The 24,314-nt window shown below is 35.8% G+C and overlaps 1 protein-coding gene and 1 long non-coding RNA gene across 2 annotated transcripts in view; one reads left to right on the top strand and one right to left on the bottom strand.

The window, feature by feature from the left end:
• Positions 1-24,314, bottom strand: part of ARAP2 (ArfGAP with RhoGAP domain, ankyrin repeat and PH domain 2) — a 196,162-nt gene that overhangs the window by 153,302 nt on the left and 18,546 nt on the right. The window contains exons 4-6 of the mRNA XM_064418435.1: positions 20,698-20,897; positions 20,024-20,266; positions 16,969-17,106 (exon numbers count right to left, since the gene is read on the bottom strand). The gene's annotated coding sequence lies outside the window, so the exon portion shown is untranslated. The remainder of the gene's footprint in view (positions 1-16,968; positions 17,107-20,023; positions 20,267-20,697; positions 20,898-24,314) is intronic.
• LOC135299412 (uncharacterized) lies at positions 7,724-14,973 on the top strand. The gene is made up of 2 exons (XR_010361393.1): positions 7,724-8,317; positions 9,710-14,973. It is a non-coding gene; the product is annotated as an uncharacterized LOC135299412 (long non-coding RNA).

Here is a 24,314-nt window from a genome sequence, read left to right as displayed (position 1 = left end):
TTTCTCTTCTAGCTTGAATGCTTGTTACAAAATGCTAAGTACACTAAGTAAAAAAATAACTTTTTTACAGTTATTTTTTTACAGAATTAAAGAAAGTGGAGCAAGGAGCTTCCACTACAGAGTGTTAATGTAAAGCTGGACAGTGAGTTAATGTTTAGGAAGGCTCAGAAAAAGAGAAGGAGAGTCACCAGGAATAAACAGACAGCCTAAGGGCTAATAATCAACTTGGAGAAAATCCTTAAGGCAAGAAAGAAACTAAAGGAACATAAATACAAATTAAGATGACAAAAACAGTGGAATATGACAGAGAACAAGAGGAGAAAACTAAGGACTATTATATAAGATAGAGAATACATTCTAAAAATAGTACATGACACCAAGAAAAGGTTGTAAGCGTGACATCAGAAGAAAATAATTTACCCTAGAAAAGGTGTGACATTATTCAATGAACAAGTTTTAGACTTGTGGGGGAAAAAAAGTGCAAAATTCTCACTTTGCAGAATGGGGGGATAGGCATAAAACTTTAAATATGTATATTTTTATATATATTGCTATTTTAATTTTTCAGCATTGAAATGAAGGTTTTTAAATTTCTAATCTTATCTAGAGTGAGCAATGCTGTTGAATTTTTATTCTGATCTCAAAAAAGTCTTCTCTTGAAAGAAATGAACAAAGCAGTTAGAGTAACAAGTTTCCTCGTTCATGCAGAAAAGAAGCTGCTTTATGTAAAATCTCATGAGCAAGTCTAATTCTGCTTCTTTCTGATGGTAACAATGACTTTACCCTTACTCTGCATATCTTCAAATTCTCTTGTTCAAGCCAGTCTCAAAAGCTGTCTGAAAGTTCTATTCAAATATACATGTTTTTATGGCAGATAGTTCTAAGATTGTCATCATATGACATTTCTGTAGATTAGAAATGCTGTACTTCTGACCAAATTCCTTCTTCCTGGAATTTTATTTTTGTTAACACATCTTTCCTGAAAACTGAAGTGAGAAACATTTCTCTAAATGGCAGACCCATGCATGTACAATATCTGTGGGGGTCCCAGTTGTAACAATATCTCTTCCTACATTTTTGGTCTTAACTTCCATCACTGCTATTTAAACTAAAGCTCATGTCATGTCAATTCTTCAATTGATTACCCATAATCTGTAGTATAAATGGAAATATCCTTTGAACACTTCTAATCTCCCAACATTTTCCCAGTTACCCTGGGTACTAAGATTGGCATTGGAAAATATTCACACAGCAACTCAACCTTCTGTTACTTCTTGAAAGTGATACACTAGAATGCATAGTCTACATGTATGAAAATTTAACATTATCATTGACAAACAGATGTTTGTCTATGGCACAATGCAGTCACTTGCATATTTCGTCTCGTTTTTTACTTCAGTTGAATTTGATAAGATTCATGAACCACTATGACTCCTCAGCAGTAGCATTGCATTGAGTGTTCAAACACTTGGTGTGGGAATGAATCCTCCCTGTGTACCTCATTCTGCCAGTCGACTCAAAGGATATTCAAGGTACATAGCGAGGATCACTGAAGATGGTTCAAGGGTATTCAGTGATATACAGTTCACCTTGAACTGAAATATTGGATTTTAACAGCCATTGCAAAAGTTCAATAAATATGTTCTTTCTTCCTACCAGTCAATTTCCCTTTAGAAGTTTTGCAGAGAAAAAGTACAAAAAAAACCCCTCTTAATCACTAAATAGCTCTTGTTTTTGTACAAAACATTTTAGCAGGCATAGATCTTATTTTTCCCTTTTGGTAAGCCTCACAGATTGATGTGCTATTCTGGATTCAGAATTTAGAAAGATTAACACCCCTCCCCACCATCTTCTAAAAACAACTAATTGAAAAAGAAAAACTTTCAAAATAATATTTGAGAGACTATAGAATCACTCAGTTATAAGATGAGGTATTTAATCTAGGATCATTTATCTACCTGATATCAGTCACTGTGCTTCAAGAGTAGCTAAGCACAGTTAGTGTGCTTCAAGAGTAGCTAACCCACAGCTCCTTTTCTTTGTAATATGTTCTACATTTTACTTCCTACATATAATTGGAGGTCTTTGGCATCCACAACCAGACATTCCTGTCTTTATATGCAAGAAACTTAGCCACCAACCTAATTTCCCACCACACTAAACCACTAAAAAACACATAAGAATAACTATCAGAACACATGAATACATATCATTCTCCGTTCAAAATCATTAAGCATCATCATCTCATAGCACTTACGTATTTTTCACCTTTACTCAACCTCCTGTTCACATGTATCTCAAATTTCACTGACATAAACAATACTAAAGAAAATTCTTACTCAGTGATTTAAGGGGACACAAAATATTACATTTATTTCTTCCAGGAAAAAATCCAGAAAAATAATTCCCTGAATAGCAGTGCCAAAAAACCCAAAAACAACCAACACAAACCTACTTGTTTTCTTCATTTGAGAAAACAATTATAAATAAAACAATACTGGCCTGGCCATGATCATCACAGGACAGAAGTATATGCCTTTAATCACATACTTAAAACCCATCTCAGAAAAAAAGTATCAGTTTTCAAGACACTCTTCCAAACTAAAGAAATCTCTTAGAAAAGGACATTAAGTATTCACTGATTGTAAAAAAGAACCCAAAAACAAACAGTTTAAGCAAAGTTATTGTTCAGAAAAAAAAGGAACAATTGTTCCAGAATAGCAGCAAAGTTATATATTCAACTAAATTCAGATCTTTTTGTAAAAAAATTAGGGGATAACCTCAGTATTACATGTTTTACATCTATTTAAGCCTTTAAGATCTTGCTGTGCTGGTTTTGGCTGAGGCAGAGCTCATTTTCTTCATGGTCACCATCATACACAACAGAGTGCTGCTTTCCTGGGGATAGCTGAACATCAACTTATCCATGGGAAGCAGTGAATGAATTCCTTGGTTTGCTTTCCTGTGTGCAGAACCTTTGCTTTCCTTATTAAACTGTATTTCACTCAGCCCACAGGTTTTCTCACTTTTACCCTCATGATTCTCTCCCCCATCTCACCAGGGGGGAGTGAGCGAGCAACTGCGTGGGGCTCAGCTGCCAGCTGGGCTTAAACCACGACACATGTATAAAATCCAATACCACTGAGGGAAAGAAATGTATTAGATCCAGTCTCCTAATTAGTCTCTGAACTTTCCAAAGACTTTCATTTATCCTATAGGTGCTGATTTTCCACTGTGTTCAAAGGCTTCTTATAATTAAAAATGCTATGGCTTCATTAATTAAAATTAATGAAAGAATTTGATAAAAAAGAACAATAGATCATATTGTATTCTTAAAATAAAATCATAGCAAAAGAAAATCAGAAACAAAATTAATTAACTTGAATATCCGTTCTTCAGATATCTGAAGGCATAGGCTATTGCAAACTAATTTATTAAATGGAAATAAAACAATAGAATTGTTTTATTTATTTACCAAATAAATCTCTAAAAGTACACAGAGGATAAAATATCTAGTTGACTTTGATCTTTAATTTATGAATTTGTTCTTCATCATGTTATTTACACAGGAGTGCCTTTGATATTCTGAATGCCAGAAACAGATGTCTGCTTACAAAAAGATACAGAAAAATATTTCCGTGTGTCCTGCAGGTGATTCTTGGTTTTAAACATATAGCTGTATATTAGATTACATTCTGTGGACAAAATCTATCAGGGCACTGACAGACAATTAAAATAAAATTTTCAAAGTATGATCTAACTAGTGAATGCATAAAGATATTAAATTATGTATGGACTCTAACAATGGCAGTTTAATAAACCTTAAATTCTTAGGGAAAAAGATAGGAGAGGATGGGTAATAATATTCCTTCCATCCCTCATTCTCTCCATACTACCACTGATTTAAGGCCAGCTGCTTTTTTCTGGGAGGTGCATCTAAAAATATTCATGAAGGACCAGTTTGAATTGTAGTCCTTGTGGGACTTTCATGGGCTTCTTTTCTTCCTTATGTAACACCTGCCTGCATAAGATACAAAAAATGTAGTCATCAACCCTTTCAGATTGAAACTTCCAACAGAAAAACACAGAGAATTCTCAGGAATGAAAAATAAGGCCTTGAATGTATTCCTTTGTTAGGAAAAAGTGTTTCATATACTGAAATCTTGCAAAAATATTTTTGAATATGAAAAGCCCCAAGTTTCTAGGGAAGTGACAACTGAGACTAAAGTATTTCTCAAAACTCTGCTCAAATCTTTCATCAAATAAAACATGAGACAAGATATTATTCAGTTCACTATTATGTTCACACTAATATAACATTTTAGGATTAATAGGTATTTAAGCACATATCTGGATTATTTAGAGGGTAAAAAGCCACATTGCATTACCATGTCTGTCATCAAATAATCTGTCATCAGTCAAAAGTCTCATGTTGTCAATATTAAAAAGATTGTTGTAATTGTGTAAAGCCTTACACAGGATTCAAGAAATAAGCAACTAAAAGAGGATAATGTAATTACTTCTAACCAACATGGCTACCTGGAAAATTGATCTTGTAAAATTATGTTGGTATAATTTTCATGAAATTATAAATGCATTTGATAAAAATTATAGGCACAAGGATTAACATCTGAGTAACATGGATCTCAAATCTCAACATGCTATGCAAATGGTTATTTTTGTTTCAACATATTCTCCTGGGACTGATTTTACATTTATTTGTATTTTCACAGACCTGAGGACAAAAATAATTCAGTCAGTGCTGATAAATTTGGCTGTTGATTCAATGAGTGATTAAGGAAAGCAGAATCAATCAATGACGGAAAAATTCAATATGGTAATATCTGCATTTATTAGCAGAGGATTATTTATTAGCAGAGGGTGAAGGCTCTTAGAATATGAGAGAAATAGTTTAAGATGTAGTGATTGAACAAGAGGTAATGTTTTTTAACTGAAAGAAGCAGGGTTAGATTAGATGTCAGAAAGAAATTTGTTGCTGTGAGGGTGGTGATGCACTGGAACATGTTACCCATAGAAGCTGTGGATGCCCCATCCCTGGAAGTGTTCCAAGCCAGGCTGGATGGGGCTTTGAGCAACCTGATCTAATGGAAGGGTGTTGGAACCAGATGGTCTTTAATGTCCCTTCCAACCCAAATCCATCTATGGTTTTATGACTCTCTAGGCAGGACTCAGATAAAGAGACACAACTCAGTCTCTTTGCCTTTGCAATCAGCCTGAATAGCTGAATATTTCCCCAGAGATCTCAAAGCATGATAAACAAGGGCAGCTCACAGAAACACGCCTGGACCCCAGTCCCAGTGATAACAGAAGGAGATGCAATACTGACTGTCAAGGAAAAGAGGTGACACACAAGTGCAACTGGGCAGTTCCATTGGTCTGAGAGACTGGAAATACAGGATTGCTATGCTCCTGTATCCCAAGGGAGAAGCTGTTATAGTACTACACTGAGATCAAAGCTGTGTTTCTAAATGACAGTTATAAGGAACATGGATGAAAGAAGCACTAAAAGAATTAGTCAAAATTGTAGAAGACATTAAATGTGTTATTGAAAAAAACCCCAACAAAACCTGAAGAAAATCTGTCAGATTGCCTTAAAGGAGGAAGATGAATTGAGCAGTTAGAAAAATGCTTATACAGCTTGTACGTTTAATTCACAACAGGTGAACACAGAAATTCAGAGAAAAAAGAAACAAAACACGTCTTTTCTACTGTAGATGGTTAACTCCAGAAAATTCTGGCTTAGTTCCAAGTTAATTATTATACCTGAAGGAATATGTTCAATATGTTCTAATCCTAATTCCAACATTATATAGAAAGTCAAAAAGCCACAGTGTCTTCTGGCTAGAAGTGGGTTTGAGCCAAAAGAGCATTTTTGTCAGCCAAAGAAATACTTATCTTTATATGCACTTTTTTAGTTATATTTTTTTCATATTCTAAATCAGAAAATGTTGTCGTCATTTATGTGAAATCATCCCATCCTAGATTGTCAGAACCTACTTTAGCCTTTAGGCAAACCTTTCCTGTCAAAAAAAATTATTTTCTAAACTTCCACTGAAACACAATCTCAATGTATTATTTTAGACTACATAAAATGTGTTTACTTCAGCATATAATCTGGACTCAACATGATTACAGATTTCCCAATTTCTTGGGAATAGTCAGCTATAAAAAGATTAATTTGTTGTTGTTGTTGTTTTAATTTTCTGTGCATATTGTAGAGCTATTTCAGAGAAATAACCTACACCTCAGAGAAACTTAGAGGTCTTTTGTGTATTTCCAGGTTACAAAGTAAGGTCAGATCCTAGGAGGCAAATGGCTCACTACTAATTAAAAAATGGAGTTTAAAAGAAAATTTTCAGTATTTAATTTTCAATTTGATATAGTTAACCTCAGTTGGTTTTAAAAGGGAGAAAAACAAGGAAATAGGACCTGAAGTAACCTTCTGAAAATATGACATGCATTCTGTTGCCTGCAAGCATTCCTACAGGGCTGAAACCTCTCTAGGAAAGAGATGCTTGTTTGCACTTCTAGATCCATATCTGTATTTTGGAGGAATTGGAGATGGAAACATGGTGGAAACGTACTTTTGGAAAGAAGTGGATGTTAATTTTCTACTGTAGAAGAGACAGCTGTAAAATTCTTAGCAAAAATACTGTTTGCTTTTTAAAAAGAATCAATAGTTTTGTAGATAATTCTCACTGTATGACTGAATTTTATTTCCCTTTTCTGTTTCACCGCAGCTCGGACCCTGGAATGGAGTTAGTAGCATATTTTCCTCTGTAATGGCACTTCCCAGACATTCCTCCTCCTGTGGGAGATGTCCTTGAGGATGTTCACCAGCTGCAACAACAAATACAATCTGGATCTATTTTTATGAGAAGGGGGCAAATGCACTCTTTTCTACAAATGCTTTGGCTTTCCATAAACCATTATAATTATTATATGTGAATTAGAAGATATAACACAGAGCAATATGTGGACTGCAATACAAAAACATTTTTCAATTCATTTCCATTTCCAATTTCAGTTCAATTTTCTTTCAACAAAGGAATTTTTCAGACAAATGAACACTAGAGAAACAATTTTATCAAAGGCATGGAAATATGTTGGAAGTAAACTTATTGCCTGGCTGATGTTGAGCCATGAACGGACATAAATTAAGTTGTACAGCTTCTACAGCTTTGGGAGAGGTTCAGAAATATACCCCACGAATAATTTGGCATTAGCGAGTTAATCTGTTAATATTATTATAATTGATGTAATATAAACACCTAAAGGAATTGGAGTAAAACAATTATTTTTCAAGTTTGCTTGGAAAGCACAGCTTTCTTAGTATAAAATACCAAAATGTGATTTCAGAAGTGAAAGGCTTTTCTGGAAAATGACAAGGACCCTTCTGACCCTACAGCTTCCCTCCGAGAAGCGCGCACAAGGAGCAGCGCTCAAAGGGCAGGACAGCGGCAGCCGGGCCCGTCCCACAGCACCGCTCAGCACAGCCGCTTGCTGTGACAGAGAAAGGATGAGGTCCAGCAGGGACAACCATCTAGTGAGGATCTGGATCAGCAGGACCCAGGCAGGACACAGCCGCAGCCCGGCTCAGGCAGGGGTCAGCAGCAGGGCCCGGCAGCCTGAGGCCCGCTCGCAGAGCTGCACGGCAGGGACACGCCGCTCGCTCTGCCGAGGCCTCAGGCCTGCTCCTCCTGGGCCAGCCCTGAGCCGGGCAGACACCTCCCCGAGAAGGTCAAGGCAAAATCTGGGCCCTGACACGCATCTCCCAAAGTGCCTGATGGCTCAGTACAGTGGTTTCTTAGGCTTTGCAAAGGGGCAAGCAGCTCTACTGTCATCTTGCAGTCTTCACCTTAGGCAGCCTGCCCATTTAAGGATTGCGTGGGAATTGCAGCATGCAGCCATACCTGTTTCCTATAAACAGTTTACACTGTTTTCTTAACTCCTTTTTTAATCTTATTTTTTGGGCAATAGTATTTTTCTGATGTGAGACTGATTACAAGATACTAGGATACTAAATGCTTGGGAGTACATGGAGGAGGCTGAATTCATTTATCAGCTGTGATTTGCTTGTCATCAAAACTCCTGGTTTAGAAAGTGTTGCCATTAGCATCTAGGATCTGAATAGAGGATGTAACATTGAACAGTTACAGCTGAGACCAATACTACCATTTATCATTAAGATTTTCTTTGGTCTCTTCATTATAAGAGCTCATCTTCTCGGTTGCCAAAGCTTCAAATATAAGCTGATATTTTTAAGACCTCTTCCACTTATAACTAATATTTGAAGGTATTCTATATTTTTATTTGAGATAGATTTTGCTATGTCAAAAATAAATGTGATTTTGAAGAATAAAATTTAGGGGGTAAAAGAAATTCTGATCACCCTTTCTTTTCTTTGAAGTCTGGAATGACTGTTCTTTGAAGAAGGGAACTCAAATGTTTGGCATTTTGTCCTAGAAATAAAAAAGTAAATTTCTGTTCCATCAACAATGGTAATGTAGCACGAAATTCCATGTGGTATAAAATATATAAGAAAAGAAATCACTAGGGGAAAAAATCACATGTGGTTAACTGGCAGCTGGAATCAATGCTTAAAGCTGCAGAAAGCTCAGGAGCAGGTTCCAGCCACCCGAATTAGCTGGGTGTACTTTGCTGAGAGGAAGATGCTTCCTGCTGTTACTTAGTGGCTCTTAGCCAATAAAGTAACACTTGAAGAGCACAATTATGAACACCAACCAACAGTGAGACAAGATGTCAAAGTTATTTGCAAGAAGGATTAGACTGAAGTCTAGACTGGAGTTTTTCTGGCAATAAAGTAAACTTTTTTGTTGCAGTATTAGGTATGGAGGATGCCCTATGATGTGGAAGTTTGCTGGAAAAGGATACTAAATCATTGGTTAAAAATGTTTTATTGTCAGTTTTGTAATCTGTTTGCATCTGAAAGTAGATCTCACATGATACTAGGTATTCTCTTTAGACTAGGCTTTTCTAGGTTTTGTTCATTCTGTGTTGCCTGACTAACACCCATAGCTCAGTTGCAGAATTTCTCAGAAGCCAGAAATCCGCCTGAAGCCAAAAATATTTGTAATTCAGAGTTATAGAAATCATGTACTCTGAAAAAACCCTACATCTTAGACATCTCCAGTTAAATAATCCTTCACCTTGTAAATTTGACACTAATACTTTTATGTCTTTGATTCACAGTCATAAAATCCTTCCTACTTTATCCCTCTGTGTGATCATTCAAGAAATGCACATTCTGTAGTGAACTGATTCATATAAAAGAAATTTAACAATAGCTGTGTTAGAGACAGATATTGAATAATGCATGCCAAATAAAGCATAGGATCATGGGCTTCAGAATGATTAAGCTGAATCACAGAATAGCTGTTCAGTAAGAGATAACTGAACTATGAACAAGTGTACTAGGAAAATAGCTATCATTATTTTAAAACAATATTGTAATTCACACTTTCATTGTTGGTTTGTGCTTATTGCTGGAACTTGATTTTGGCTTTACTTTGCCAACTTTTTAATGCAAATGGTATTTGAACAAGATGCAACACACTTTATTCTAGCTTTTTTCCTAGCTACTGTAGTTACTTTAATTAAACTAATATACTGGGAAAAGAGGAATTGAAGTAGATAATTTTTGATACATTTGTGTTTGTTTTAACAGCCAGCTCAGCTGTTGACGGCCTGTTGACTCAGGTTCAAATAGCCCAGCATAACTGAAGGCAGAAAGTCTCACTGTTGAGATAGATTAATGCCAAACAGGTAATGCTCAAGTACAATAATTAGGAAATCAGAAGGAATTAAAAAAGATATAGGTAAGGCACACTACCAACCACTAGACAAATTCCTTCTCTCTTTAGCTGGATATTGCTAATGACTAATGTACACATCATGAACAACAAGCAGGAGTCAGAAGCCACTGTGCTAGAAAGATATGACCTTGTTGCCATTACTGAAACTTGGTGAGAGGAATCCCATGATTGGACAATGATTATCGACAGCTATCGACAGACTGTTCAGAACAGAGGTAGGAGAGGTGGAGAGATTGCCCTTCTACATCAGGGGCTGAATTGAGTGTGAGAAGCTTTCTTTGAAGAACAATTCAAAAACCCATGGGTAAGAATCAGAGATCAAGGCAACAAAGAGAACCTCCTAGCTGATGTCTAGTACAGACCACCTGATGCAGGGGAGCCTATTGCTGAAGCCTTCTTTCTCCCACCACAGAAGGCATCGTGCTCACTGGCTCTTGTCCTGCTGGGACACTTCAGCCTCCCCAACATCTGCTGGGAAAGTAGCACAGCGAGCTGCAGGCAGTACAGGACAGTCCTGCAGTGCATGGGGAATAACTTCTTGAGCCAGGTAATAGACAGCCCTTCCAGAGGGGAGGCCGTACTGGGTCTGTTGGTCACCAGCACAAGTGAGCTAATCACAGATGTCGAGACTGGAGGCAGCCTGGGATGCAGTGTGGAGTTTGCAGTCCTGAGCGATATGGGTCAGGTAAGGAGTAAAGTCAGAATCATGAGCTCTAGGATCTTCAGGTCTTCAAAGCAATAGGATCCCTTGGCAAACTGCCCACAGGAACAAAGGAGGCCAATGGAGCTGGCAAATCTTTAAAAAGCTCTTCCGTTGAGAGCAACACCTGGCAATCCCAGGAGTAAGAAAGCAGGGCAAGGAAGGCAAGAGACCTGCATGGCAGAGTAGGGAACTGCTGGTCAAACTAAAGGGCAAGATGCATTTAAATGCATAGGTGGTGGAAACAAGGACAGGTATGTATGCCATTGTTGAGTTGCAAGCTTGTTGGGTGAGTTTAAGGGGAAAGGTAATTGTGTTCACTCTGGCGGTGCACAAGAGAAAAATCAAAATTCTCAGGAGATTTAAATACAAAATTTTACTTTAGAACACAAAGATAAAATAAGGTATTTGGCAAATTTAGAAACAACTTCCAGTTCAAAGTAAGTCACGTCATAAACTTTATCTCTAGGAAATTTAGAATTAGACAACTTCAACTTATCCAGACACAACTGGCCCTTACTAAAGCATTGACTGGATCTTTTTAGTCTGGCTTAAGACATATTTCAATAAATTAGCAGCAGAAAGAGAGAAAGAGAAAAAAAAAAAAAAAAAGGAGAGGGAAAGATATATACAGTCAATGCCTTAGATCCACCATGGCCTCAGCTACTTGTAAATCCCAGGCAGTGGCACTCATCAGCATCACAACAGTGCCGCTCCTTTTTGTCTTCTCTGGTCTCCCAGGGCTCTTCCCCAGGTACATGCCTGCACTTTAATGTACCCAATGGGCCCATAGAGACCAGTTTTGGGCTGTCAGTGTGCCATGTGCTTTGGCAGACACTGTAGGACCAGACCAGAGGCTCCAGGGGCAGGGTGTGGAACACTGCACTGCCCCACCTATTCAGACCTTGCCCTGCCCCTTCCCAAACACACACACACACACACACACACACACACACACACACACACAGAGTCTGCCTAGTTGTTTTGAGTCAGTCTATCCATTCTCTGGTCTCCTGTAGAGAACTGCCCAGAAAGCCAATCATATCTTGGGCTGCATCTTGGGACAGTGGGTCGAGGGAGTTGATTCTGCCCCTCTGCAACAGATATTGCAATTAAACTACCTATACATACATATTTGCCAGTATGTTGTTTTTTTTAAACCTCTTTATGATACTCTTTTCTAATATTCAGATTTGAATAAGAATTGTCTATAAATGTTCCAAAGAGCACCCCAGAGAAGAATTCCTATAGCTGTGTGCAGACTGTTTGAGATAGCAGCCAAAATCTACAAGAGGAATAGCACAGAGAAGTAAAAGTGCCCTACAACAAAAGAATTTAAATATTTGAATTTTTTTCAAAGGGCTTTTATTTTAATTCTTTAACCATTTTCATTTAAAATTGCTGGAAATCATGCAGAAGGTGATATGATATAGGGGCACAGAGATGTACAGAACCCCAGACTGATCTACTGGTATCTTGAACTTCAAATTCATAGCTGGAGAATTTTTCCTAGGAGCAAGAACAAACATGATATTTGAAGACTATTTCTAACTCTAATCTTATAACAGAACAACACATAACAGCACCCCTCTAAGGTTCTAAACAAGCATCTGCTATGCTCTATGAACAAACAGTACACAGATGCTGGAAATCATCTGGGAAGCATGATTCAGAGTTAATAAACTAAAATAGAAATTTGCCCATAGGGAAAAAGAGAAAATGTGCTTTTTTTTTTTTTTTTCCTCCAGAGAATTCTCTTAGAAACTTAGAAAGGGTGTTTCTGATGTCTAACTTATGACTATCCATTTCTTTAAGATGGAATATCTAGTGCCACTCAAAGAGAGAAAATAGACTTTATCTGAGAAACAGTTATATGCCTGCCAAAGCCAGAATTGTTACCTCCACTAGAAAATAACCAAAAGATAGTTGTGTCAGTTGTCTAGCAAAGCTGCTAGCCTAACACAAAAAATAGCTAATTATCATACTTCATCCCTAAAAATAACACAGATCTGTTACATATAGAATCCTTGAGACATATAGTTTTTAGCGATTTTGTTTTTCAACAGCTAAAATCCAAACACCCAGTTTTTCTACCCCAAAATATCCCCTTTTTAAAAAGGACATAGCTTCTCCAGACTTGGATGCATTTCCAAAGCTGCAAAGATTTTCATGGATATCCTCTAACTGCATTAAAGATACTTCATCCATTCTCTAAGCATCCTGCAGTAAATGTCATCAAGGCTAGACTATTTAAGACTGCCTTAATTAGATTTTTCCTGGCATTGCTAACTGCTTCACCTGATTGAAATATCAAAGTTTTCTTTTCTGCAGCTGCATCTCAGCAGTTGTCACTGTCTGAGTCAATACTGCACAGACGTGATTCCAGCTGCTGTGTTTAGCTGCAAGGTTTTGATGGCAAAGCCAGTCCTCCCTGATCTGTTAGTGTACCACCTTGTATTTTGAAATTTTATATTAATTGCCTTAATTGTATTGGTTTTGTCTTCTCCAGTTCTTCTCTACCTTGTTGTTTTATTAGTGTACTTGTCATTAGACTACTTCTCATTTTTCTATTCTACTCTGAAGCCATCAGTTGAAATATTAAGCAAGATCTTTATTCAGAATAGATCCTGGTGGCAGCTTTTGTGATGATGACAGAACAGTTAAGCAGTGTCTGCATTCTCAGGAATCTACATTTTTTGATGTGTGTGTCAATGTGTCTGTGTGTTAGTCTTTGGACAGGACAGTCTATTCTGTTTCCTGCCTGCTGGCTGCATAGTTAGCCAGGCTTGATGGGAGAGGATCACTGAATCAGCCAAATGCTAAAAGTCAAAATGTGCCTTAAGACCTGCCCCATGACAGTGCCACTGTTTACTTACTGACCTTCAGAGAGGTCAAGATGTGATGCTGCTTTGCTCCTCTTCTCCTATGGAAGCAGCCAGTAAGAATTCTTCTGAATTATTGTATCTACTCAATGTTTTGGTTGTATTGGATGAGAGATGGTCCCAAATGAATCATCTCAACTAATGAACTCTCAAATTGTCTGAGAGTTCATGTAAGCAAAGGTCAGTAGCAGATGCAGACTAATTCCTTTCTTGGATGTGTTGGCTCTCCTGTAAATACGTGGTTTTCTTTGACAAATAGATGTGAAACTGTTCACTGGAGAAAGAGAAAATGGTAACAGCCTTGAAACCCACTCCCTGTCCTGTATCTTACAGCTGCACAATGAGATTGATGCTCCATTACTCCTAGCTGTTGCAAATCTGAAGAGTTATTTGATCCCTTGTGTCCTAGACAACACCTGCCAGCTTTGTTATTCCCTGGGTAGCAGGAATAGGACTGACAGTGAGTGGGAAGAGCTTGTCTGTATTTCAAAATAAAATAGAAAATTCTTTTATACCTTATTTTACTATCTTGGCAAGATGTAATTCTCCTTGAACCTTGGCAATTCTCATGTTACCTTTGCATATGACTTCCGAGAGTTAGCAATTTTTCTCTGATCAGATGACTTTTTTGTTCCCTGTAAGTTATCATCTTGTTTGGCACTTCACAGATGGTAATTCAGGCTAGTTCTCAAGTATACAAGTTCTTTCCACACCCCCTTTGCTTGAAATTGTGACTCCTTGTAGTTTTATTGATTTGTATAGTCTTATACAGTTCTGTACCAGCTCTGTATCAACTAGTCCTTTAAAAAGTTGACTCTAATTAGTCCCCCTGATGAATGAAAGATTACCTTTTGAAATTGAGAACTTCATGGAATTGATATGAATAAGTATAAATTATGCAGTAAAATCCAGCATGTCAGCCTCTCCACAGAAACCAGTTGTACCTTGCACCTGCCTAATCCTTCACTAAGGGTAAATTGATCTGACTCTACAGTATGACCATAAGTACAATTGACCACTTTGCAAGTTTCCACTTCATTCCACCATAACTTGCATGTCAAGATTTAAATATCTTTCTTCATTTTATATTCTAGCATAATTAATTTTTATTAATTCATATTTATACCGTACTGTGATGTTATTTGCTCATTGGATTAAGAGATATTTAGTGTTGAATTTTGCAAAAACAGTCATCAGTGTCTACACCACATTACGATTTAATACTACTATTACGTCAGTGTCTATTACCACATTACTAATTCTACTGTCTATGTGTGGAAGAGGTTTTACAGCTACTTCTCTGAGCTACAGAGAAGTTTGATAAGAGGACCCTGAAAGAATTTCCTATCAAGGTCGTTGACATGGAAACCAAGAAAGAGAGAAGGATAAATAAGAGAAACCTGCAACTCTCTATTCCAATAAGCACTTTGTTTGTCTCTTCTGACCAATGAGTTAAGTGTAAACTTAGGAGTTTTTTACGAATGTATAAAAAGCATGCATGCTAGAATAAAAACGGTTTTGAAGCCTTCTGAAATTGGTGTTGTGTTGTCTCTGTCTCAACCATGACCGTCTCAACTACAACATCTATGCATTACAGCAACATAAAAAATCCTAATATTTCTTTAATATTCAAATATATAGCTTCAACAATTTCATATAGAGCTATAGAATAATTTATTACAACCAAATGTGGCATTAGAATACCACAGAAAGTCCTCAGGTGAAAGTAAAATTTGTATTGATTCTTTCCTAAAATTACATAAACCTGCAAAGATCATTATCCTGTTCTGTCTTGTTTCTTCAGGAGGTTGTTACAATGTTCTTAACTCAATCTAACTTTACATTTCATTTTTTTATCCCTGTAGAACAAAGGCTTTAAAAGTAGGAACAATGATTATAATTATATCACATTTTAGTTACTCCTTTAATAAATCCCTTCACGTCATGCAATATTCCAAATTCTTCAATGTCATTTCCTGGAAGAAGCAACTAACAAAGATGGAATTCATTTAACTACTGCTTTCAAAAATATTAATATCATTTTGGATGGTGTCTGGCCAACTACTCAGAGAAATCCATCACCCACTTGTGAATTTTTTTTTTCTTACCAACTTTTCTCTCACATTAGCCCTCAGTTTCTGTAATCTCTGAGCCTCATGATGAGAAGGTAGTTGGAACAGGCTTTTTAATTCATGCCTCCTAGATATGTGAGCTGCTGCCAAGTGAGGGGAGACTGGTTTATATGTAGGTTTATCTGTAGTAAGAGTCAGGATGGCTAAAGCTGGACTTAAACCTAGAATGAGAATAAGGCTGAGGAATTAGATTTCTTAATAAATTATATTTCTAAATAAGTTATGACCACATCTTGTAGGTAAAGGAGCTGACTTTTGTCAGGGTTAGAGATCTCACTGGGAACTCAGGCTCAGCACTTTGTGGCTGTAATGATCAAACTGTGATTACTTGCTAGGAGAGCAGCTCTAAATGGGAAACAGTTTGGCTACCCCACTTACCAACATTATTCAAGACCACTGAACTATCCTTTTAGCCTTTAGCTCTGCAATGACTGTGCACAGACAAAAAGGAAGGTGGCAAACAGAGATATCACCCTATAGCCCCTGAGTGTGCTGCAGACATAGTTAAACAATATACTCTCTGTATTGCCCTCAAGGGATATGTACGTGCACATGGTATCTATACAAAGAAGATGAAATTAATCTGATTCTCAGGGGTTTTTTTGCTTTGTGCATTCATCTTCATCAGGATCAAGTGCAAGATTCAGCTGAGAGAATTGTTCAAACCCAATTAGTACTCTAAAGGTGTGAAATTATTGCAAAAGCACCAGAGCAAGGTTAGAAAAACATTTCAGACAGTTTGAATCTGATGTTCAATGGGTATCTTTCACAGTGAAAGGTTACTGGCTGACTTTGTGGTTCAAGTATGACATTAGTCTATTTGTATTACAGGGAAGGCAGTTTAAAACACCCTTTCTGTGGCTAATGAACACTGGAACAATGTTCTTCATTACCACAAGGTGTCACTTTTATGACTCTTGGATGAACAACAAAGTTTAAAAGTAAAATATTAAATGGAATCATTCCATACTTTTTCCTGAAATTGCTATGCTAGTTTCTCTAGTTTGCTTATTACATTTGGTATGGAAATTGAATTAGCTACATATTAGATCTGAGCAGACATCTCATGAAGAATAATATGTGTAGTTTAGCATTTGTTTCTGCTTTTGAAATTTTAGGAGCAAGCTACAACTTCCTTATATTTGCTAATTATTTAGATTTTTATATTTGTGATATAATTAATATTACTCCAAATTTTAGTATTGCACACTGGATATTAGGTAGATAATATTGCTAATATATCTGCCCTTTGGCTAAGCACTTGTGCATTTATAGAAGCATGGCTTAGAATATTTTTAGATATGCCTGTGACTACTGTTCTTTTGAAAAATTTCAGCAGTAATCCATTTTTAATTTACTCACTCTGCAAATTCACATACTCACATGCTCAGACTCACCTCGAGCTCATACAGAGCTGCAGCAGCCTCACTCCTGCTAGGCTACTGAATTCAGCAATCCTTGACAATTGCAATGAAAAATGCGTGTGTCCTAAGCCATTGTGGGTCAGTAGAAACATCCCCATGAGCTTCAACAGACTGCAAATAAAACATATCTGAAGTATTATATAATTGCAGTTTATTTAAGATCACAGAAGAGCCTAGGTAATTTCTTAAACAAACCTATCTAAATATTGCATGATTTAAAACTTAAAATTTTAGTCTAAGCCAGAAAGACAAATTAAATTATATCACTATTGCTGTTATTGTTAAAAAATAAATAAAGGATAAAGGAAATTAATAAAATAAATAGGAAATATACAGAATGTTTTTAGGGATGGTCTAAATCTTAAGTGGTCTTGTTAATGCAACTTTAATGGAAAAACCCCAAATGTTTAATCATAAGGGTTTTTTCCCCTGTGATCTCTCACTCACTCAAAAAACAACCAAAAAACCCCAAAAATCAACAAACAAACAAACAAACAAACAAAAAACACCAAGAATTTTTTAAATAATTTAAATGTTCCAGGTTTTACTATCAGCATAACTTATTAATCTTCTCACGGCATATTTTGTAAAATTATCAGCTACAGTGATACTTTTAACAAATCACGTATATCTATAACATTTCTCATCAATTTTAATAAGCTGGTGTGATTTTATAATTGCCTTGTAATCACTAATGTGGTAAATATCAGTGCATTTTTACTTGTAAATGCACTTCAATTGCTTAAGAGAACATTTACTGTGACATCCTATTTTATAAACCTGGAAGGCCTGTTCTTTCACTTATATAGAAGTAAAACCTGTTCATTATAATACAACATTTAACTTTAAAAAAACCCCACTATCATTTGTCTTGAGAGGTGCCATTTCAGAAAAATTTGTTCCCAAATTTGATGGAAGCCTCTGAGGGAAAATACAGATTAAATGATACCTATCATAAAACATTTATGCATTTATAGTGCATGTTTAAAAAAAAAAAATCAAGAAGCATCTCTTGAACGGAAGGAGGTCACAATAACCAGGAGGAAACTGGTTAAGTTAGTTCTGCTAATCACATATATTGAATGCATTTTGGCATATTTTAAACCACTACTCCAGGGTGACTGAGATCCATAAATACACTGACAAAGACTTTGGGGAAATGAAATAAAACTGACAGTTTTTCCTTAAGTGATCATCTAAATTTAACCACAAAGGTCATTTAGCAATATGCACATTTGCATAATGATACATAGCCTCAGACAACAGGCAACTAATTCATAGATGAGTGGCTGGTTTCAAAATCTGGCTGACAAAGTAACTACTTCTAACAGATTAAGCTCTGTGTTCTAGAAAGAAAAATAATTACTCTTATTCTGCTGTTGTTATTTCTCTTTTTTTTAACAAGAGAAGTTAATTTTTTTTTTTTAAAAATTGTGATGGTTTGTGTGAGATATTCCTGGTGAGAAACTGATATTAAGTCTCAGACCACCCCATGTGAAACTGTCTTCGAAAGGTCACAACCTTTTAATATTTCTGCAATACAAACACTCTGTTCCTGTAGGATTCAATGCACAGTGTTAGCATATTATACATTACCAATAAATGCAAAATCAGTAAATTGGTGGATTAAACCAGTGTGTGTTGAAATTCCTCACTTATATGAGGAATTTATTACATATATGTTATATAATTCACAGGGTTATTTTGGAATAGATGCAGTGTGATTCTTGGACCAAATGTCTGTGGTCCTAGAGCTATGAAGCCATGAGACATTTTTACCAAACATTGAAGAAATTAGCACAAAATGTCTTAGCTTATTAAAATTTGCAAAAGTGCTGTTGTATCTTAGCTTTGATGAAGTTCACTGGAGAAATACAGGACCTACTGATTAAAATTCAAGCATGCATGTCAACTTTTCCCAGGATGGAAGTGTCCAGAACCTTGGTTGTAATTCAGAGCAATATACACTTCAGACCCACTTACCCATTTACAACAATAGACAGGCAACAAAGAGAAAATTGGATACTGTCCTTTAACATAGTTGTATATTAAATTTGCCAAATGATTTTTTAATTATTGTGTTCTAACTTTGTGAATAAAACTGTCTGACTAATCCTTTTGTTTTAAATGAAAGGAAAACAAATATAAATCCACTAACCTTCTCCCTCAATGAGCAGCAGTGGAAATTGCTATTGTACAAAAAAAATTCATGAAAGATTTTGAATTTGCTTCTTTATAGTTTTTTACTAAGTGCAAACATGAATAGGACTATTAATTCAGGCTGCCATTTTTAATTTATAATAGAAAAAAATTAGAATCAGAACATCTTTAAAAATACATAATAGCTTTAGTTCTTTCAGATGTGAAGAAACAGTCTATATTTGAACACTGACATTTTCCATAACTTATATCAATCATGTATCTAGGGGGAAAAGGAGGCCATACCTCTAGATTGCACTGGTAATTCAGGAAAAAAATTGAAGAAAACCATTAATGGTCTGGAAGATTTGATTTGGATATTTAAGAACATGTAGGTTAATGTAAGTATGTGTGTCTTTGCTTAACAATTACAAAGGATGAGGTAGAAACATGGGTATTTAAAATCTCTAAAAGCCAGGACTTCAAAAAATGTTATTATTACTTGGGGTATATCACCAGGATTAGAAATAATAGCTCAAAACTTCAGGGATAAATTTTCATTCACTAGATATGTAAAAATAATTTGTCAATGAAATATCTAGTAAATTACTCTTTTAGCCCAAGTATTCATTCATATTGTCGACTGGAAAACTGGCAGCTGTAGTTCCCGGCAAACACCATTTCCATTATCTGACATATCCATGATTTCTACTGATGCTGAGAATTATCTTTTAGGGCAATCTGGTACCCTTTGAAGGATGAACTCATGTCAGCTCTCTATTTAGCACTTACTTTTAATACTTAGGCCTATCATTTTTACATCCTTAGGATAACTCCTGTCTATTCTTTTGACAGCAAAAAATAAAAGGAGTCCATGGTGGTAGGTTACCTTCTCAAGCAAATGTGTCCACTAAAGTTTTTTGCAGCTGTATTCCTGTTAACAGTGAAGTTAGACATAAGCCAAGTACAGGCTGATGGTTCAGATCACTCCTCTTCTCCTTTGTCTAAATAGCAGCCCAATGCTGTCATCTGGTATTTCTCTTCCTTCCTTCACACAGAGAATTCAGTCAGGCTTTGATGTGCTTCAGAGATGAAGGACAGAGTAAATGGATTTTTTTTTCCATTGTAATACCTGTAAATTAAAATACATTATTTAAAATACATTCATTGATTTAGTTGCATTTGTTCTTAAATAATTCTTGAGCCTGGAATTAGAATTTCAATGAATCTTCTTTAGCATGGTAAAAACATGCCAGTATTTCTACCACACGGAGCAGTTGCTCATATTTAGCTCTCTGTTGTGAGGATAAGGTTCTCTGACATTGACCACACAATCTATACAGACACTACACAGGGATTCTCTGACATTGACCACACAATCTATACAGACACTACACAGGGAAGCATATAACATCAAATCTATATCAATGTGACTTAGCCACAATGGCTTCAATTCTTTCCCCTTCAAATGTTAATTTACATCCTCATCCCCTCCCATAATTTATTTCTTGTGGCAAGAATCAAAGAGGTTTTAAAAGACGGTTGCAAATATAAAATACTCACCACTAAACCATAATCCTTGCTCATCTGTGAGATATAAACACTTCCAATTAAATGAAAAATTCAGCCTCAAGATCTTTCCTTCCTCTTCTAGCAAATTATTTACACAGAGGTTTACACACTAGGGCTTTATTGGTACTGAAGGAGTAATGCACTTGTAAAAGTTGTTGCACCAGCCTGTAAACAGTGCAAACAGCGAGCAGCTGAGGAAAAAAAAATGCATAAATTAGAAAGACCTGACAGCTTTTTTCCTTTCATCTTTCTCAGTAATTCTTATTTTAGAACAGGTTCTAATAGGATAAATACTTTTCTTGAACTTCAGATTGTAACAGGTGCTCTCTTCTCTGGCTTGTTAAGTCTCACAGCATAGACAGATTCTTGGTTATGAGCAAACTGGGACATCTGAACCTGAGCAAGCAAAACAGTTTTATATAACCAATCTGTTGATTCCATCAAAAGCAGAAATAATTTTAGCATATAGCTAGAATAAAATTACAAAAGGTAAATGTTGATTTTCCTCCATTAAATTTTGTGAGAACAGACCTATATGCACTTAGTCTTAATGTTGGCAGCATGAAAAAATAAACACGAGCTTTAAAAGGAAAGGAAAAATGAAATAATAAACATGAAAAAATAAACATGAGCTTTAAAAGGAAAGGAGGCTTTCATTTAGTAAATCTCTTAAAGCACTTTAGAGGCATGCAAAAGAGAAATGCTCTTTTGAAATACAATAAAAAGCTATTATAAGAATAGTGTATATGAATATTGAGACAGAAAAATCTATCTTGGAAAATATAAAATAGGTTAAAATATATCTCATGGTGTAAATGACACTTGTAATCCTAATATGAACACCACAAAGAAGAGTATAATGCCACTTACTGCATTTCAAACCCCATTAAGTATGTGTTACATTCACTGGAGTCAATGGCAACAGTCAGATATTTACTTGTAACTCACAGTACCATTGTATTTCATTTGCTTTTAATTTCTTGCTTGCTTGTGTAGCAATTCTGCCATCAGCAAAAACTTTTGAGACTACTGAATTAATCCATAAAGTATGATGTACTATATTTCATATCCAACAGATAAAAACCAGTCACTGGAATTACAATCCCCAGCATTCACACACGAATTCCCAAAATCCCAGACTCTCAGGAATTATTTCACTTTGGTATTTGTTCTTTTAAATTTTAGAATTCTTTGTCTCTTTTCCAAGAAGAATACCTTTAAAAACAGATGACCTATTACTCCTGGTGATTAATATAAATAATTGCAAGACAGGTAATTGAGTGCAAGTTAATTATGATTTATAAGTAAGCAATATTTAGATGAGATACACAAAGAGTTCTTGGAAGACAAAATAGTAAATTGTCAAAGTAGATTAAAAAACCCAAATCATAAGTCTAAACTGCTACAAATAATTTTGCATTTCTCTTTTACAGTAACTTCGGTTGCCTTTTTCATTATTAATTTAGTACCGTATGTGGTTTTGTTTTAATTTCCAACAGATAGAATTCCTATTATGTGTTTGAAACGCCTCATTGGTTTGCATTTAAGCCTGTGTTCTCTTCTGTCTCTGATTCTACAAAAGAGGTAGAAATTTTCAAACATTTTTTTTTATCTTTTCAATCTTTTATCACCATTTCTTTAATACATTTTTTTTTTCCTGTTCATTTTTCTGGATTTTGCAGCAGGGAACTTACTTAAGTATTTTAAACAGAAATTATATACTGTGTCTGGAGCAGGATGTCAACCACGCTTTGTTGCTTGTGTGATTCTGCATTTATTGGACTTCCAACCCTTAGCAAGTGCAACAGCAATGAACAGATCTGAAGTCAACTTACATGACCTATTACTCTTTCATTTTTTGCTCAAATATATAAATTGAAAAACTCTGGACAAAAATAAGACGATGTGTGGTGAACATTTGTGGGTTCAGGCATTGGAGACAGACAAACTTGAAATACATATGTGATAAAGCAGCAAAATGGCACAGAGGAGAGAAAGCAATGAAAGTCTTCCTAAGGGAAGGCAGGTTTAAAAGTTTCCAACATATCAATCAGCACAGATATTTCTGATCCCTTCCTGAAATACTGCTGGCAAATAGTTCATAGAAGTCAGAACATCTTCCTCTATGTGAATCCCTCCCTATGTGTTGGAAAAAAGTCTCCAAACTTGTTTTAAAGGAAACCAAAAAATGCATTGAGAACCATATAGATGCAGAGAAAAGGCTTAGGGAAAGTGACAGTAAATTACCATGTATTGCATTGCTTTTACAAGTAACTAAAATCCACATAATCAAAAATGAAAGTTGCACTGTACAAAATGTTGTTTACTGATTAAAAGCCATTATATTTGCTGCTATATTGAGATAATTTATGACAAGACTGATTGGGAGAAGGGTTCTACACACTGATTTACAGAAGATAGATGGGATCATTATGAACATATAATTTTATTTTATATAAAAAATTCCAGAAAATATCTGCCTATTATTGGGTAGATTAATGATAATACAAACAGCCTTTGACCAAAAAGAATTAACTAAATGTCATGGTTGGACAACCTTTTCCATCGACCAGTTTATTAGGTAATTTTCATTTTATGTATATTCAAATTAAAAAAGTGGAAACTCACTTCTGAAGTTGATCAAAATTTGCAGTCAGCCTTGGAAACCTAGTTTGTCATTATTTCAACCCACGTTAATGCTTGTTTATGAACTGCAACACCAACTTTAACAGATTCTGTGATAATGCCCTCTGCAGCTGGAACTGGACATGAGCACATTCCTCCAGCCTTGGGCTAGGAAGTCTTCCAAATGCAGGAGGAACGGGAAAGTATTGCCTAAATGTGCAAGAAAACTTTGAAATGCTTTATGTATTTCAAGTCACAAAATGCTTATATCACTGTACATGTATTATAAACAATAGTTTTATGCTGTACTGAAGGAGAGATAGAGTTTCAGCAATTTCATTTAAACAGGCAGCATGCTTGGAAATAAACTGTCATTTGCTCCACTGAAAACACTGGAAGAGTACCAGTAGTAGTGATTAAATATGATCTCATGTCTGAGTTGATTGAAACCTCTGATAGAGAGCATGCCACTGTGTGTTTCAGGAGGCTTCTGAAAATTATTCTAATGCTGCATATCCTGGGACCTGATTAAAACTTAATTGAAGTTTTTGAAGGTGAAATGTTACATTTCTGTATTTTCCCAGAGTTACTTTTAGTTTTTCAGTATTTTTTCCCTGTAGAAAATGTTAGCACCTACTTCAAACAACATTTTGTCAAAGCTTAATACATCAGCTTAAATCTTCCTTTAAAAATGTTAGTGTAGAAGATCAGTATCAATAAGGTGCTATCACAATCGGACATCTGAGCTGGATTCATCTATAGAGAAACCTTCAACTGACCAATTCAATATCTACTTTTCCCTCAGCTATAGCTGAGATTAGCAGCTGGCCATAGAAAATATGTATTTAGAGGCATTTGAAGGCTAACATTCAGAGTAAGCACTGTTTTTCTGAGCTTTTCAAATAGAGGAAATTATGATTTAACTAAAGCAGAGCCTTTCACTGGAGATCTGTCCTAGAAGGCAGCATCAGGGATCCTACATG

This window comes from Passer domesticus, chromosome 4 (assembly GCF_036417665.1).
Source record: "Passer domesticus isolate bPasDom1 chromosome 4, bPasDom1.hap1, whole genome shotgun sequence".
Classification (NCBI taxonomy): domain Eukaryota; kingdom Metazoa; phylum Chordata; class Aves; order Passeriformes; family Passeridae; genus Passer; species Passer domesticus.
This window is presented reverse-complemented; position numbering and strand designations above follow the sequence as displayed.